The sequence below is a fragment of the Sebastes fasciatus genome, chromosome 6 (genome assembly GCF_043250625.1).
Source record: "Sebastes fasciatus isolate fSebFas1 chromosome 6, fSebFas1.pri, whole genome shotgun sequence".
NCBI classification, from domain to species: domain Eukaryota; kingdom Metazoa; phylum Chordata; class Actinopteri; order Perciformes; family Sebastidae; genus Sebastes; species Sebastes fasciatus.
Window position 1 is genome coordinate 15,711,663 of NC_133800.1, and position 2,476 is coordinate 15,714,138.

Genomic DNA, 2,476 nt, shown 5'->3' on the forward strand with positions numbered 1-2,476 from the left:
TTGTGTAGTGGAATTCTTGGAAAGAAGGTCAAGATCAAAAATCAAAGGCTATTAATCTGTTTTTAAAATGAAATGAATTCAAGTCTGAGATAAAATAACTTAAATGTCAAACGTATATAGCTTGATTGCTGTTGCCTATTTGACTAGTTCAGAGGCATTTCTCTGTTTTGGTGCACACACAAATACATTGAAGCATGTAAATGTTTTTATATATTTAACCCCCATTTTGCTCTCTTGAGAATTCTTGAGTCCTTATTTAGTAACCACATTTGAGAGGTACTTTTTTGACATCAGTATCATTTCAAAGACTTACGTCTTTACAGTCTTACAAGTAGCCGCATGATATCTCTGTGAGGAAGTAGGCAACCACACTGAGGCCCCTCTGAACTGATTAAGATCAATCAGACTAGTCTGATTTCTTATAACAAAGGAGCATTATCACAAATGGATTCAAGGATATACTTCTCTGTGTGTTTTGTCATTGTGGGTGAAACTCACACTTGGTCATGGTTCAGCTTAAACGATGATCAGTTGGTGCACACATACAAAACGGACCAGGAAGTTGATGTGGTTGTGGGTGGACCACACACACTGTACATCGAGAAGATGCTTTATGTTTCATTCATGGACAGAAGAATGACAGCACCTTATTTTGACCCCAGAGAGTAGTAGATACAATGAGGTCCACATCACAGCCAGGGTGACCTGACTTCCTTTTCAAATTCCCTTACCTCTTAAAAACGATGATTGCTGCGTGGAAAGGTGTGCAACTTGAACGAATAGTCTCTTTTTGTCTTCGGTGTTGGGTAGAAATGATTTGATTTACAAATCGCAGCTTAAAATAACATGTTTTGAAGTTAGTGTCTATGTTCGTATGTCTTCCACGAATTCCAAAAATGCGTTTTTGGTCTGCATTGGAAGGCCTGCGATTTTATTAGTAGTGAAATAATGCTCATTACCAAGCAGTGCAGTTAACCTCTGTATAGTTATTGAACATATTTCTTGTGTATTACTGAGTCATAACCGACTTCTCCTTCTGTTTAGCATAAATGAAGAGTTGTGAATGTGGTGTCAGCATGCAATATGTAGATTGAGTGAAATATCAAACAAATTCGTTTTTGTGTTTGCAAAAACTAAATGGTTATTTAGATTGTTGCTGGTAGTTTTCTCTATTAGTTGTATTGCAACTAAATGTGCATTAGAGATAATATAATTCAAGTGGTTCTATATGAATCTGTTATTTATTTGAGGTTATTGCCTGCATGTGAGGTTATTGAGTTTACTTTTGGTCAAGGAAATAACAATTTCATTAGAATATGCTGTCTGCAAACTTCTCGGGAACCATCTAAACGTACGTGAGGAGGCGTTTGTGGTTTTACGCTTTGTGTGTTTATATCTGTTATGCATGCACCATATTTGTGAACCACATCGCCTACACTGAGAACTATTAATGGTGCCTCGCCGCCGCAGAAGTTATAGGCGTAAGCAAAACACAGCTGTGTGTGAAGCTGCTCACTCACTCATGTGAATGAAGTCAGTAAGAATTACTTGTTTTTTGCCTCACATTATTTTATTTATTTATTTAATGAGTTAATGAACATCAGTAAATACAAGCTGTAAACCTGCAGGAGTTAGCAAGAATGCTAATTTTCATCCTTATTCCCTAGGCAGGTAATAATATATAGATGGCTACATATAACAAGCAAACATCTAATTATCATAATATACATTCTCACTAACTTTTCTTGGATGTGTAAGATACAAGGCCATTTTGACCAGACTACTGCACATTTGAATCTAATGTGCTTGAGTTGTATTGCACTACAAAGCATTCCTGTCATGCAGTGATTGTATGATACAAGTATTTAAATATGAATCCTTGATTTATTAGCTTTATGGTGCTCAGTTCTTATAGTAATTTCTATGTATAAGTGCACTTCATGTCAAATGAAATAATCCAGAAAAACATGCCACATCTTTTAATGAAAGCTATACTTGTTCCAACAAGGAGGACATTGCATTATCCAAATAAAAAACATTTGGAGAGAGTTTTTTTTTTTTTTTTAATCTAGAAATGACCTTCATATATCTCATTAATATGACTTGGTATCATTATGATCATAGAACACCTGATAAGAGAAAGCTATGGGACATTATGAGATTTATAACAGTTGATATGTGTGTTTCCATAACTATAATACAGTTTTCTCAGAATCACAATATTACATTTTATTCCTATGATGTAATAAGTATGAAAACAACGTCTGGTTAATGCAATGGACTTCATTAATACAACTTAACATTAACATAAATTATTTCAAAGCTCTACAATATGCATATGTTTTGCAAAAGACATATTTAGAAAAGTGCAGTCAATATATAGAGAAGTAAAAAATAACACAACTTTACAATAGCATATGTTTTCCAAAGGGCAATACTTTTTTTTCAGTGCAGTCAATATATACTGGATAACTAC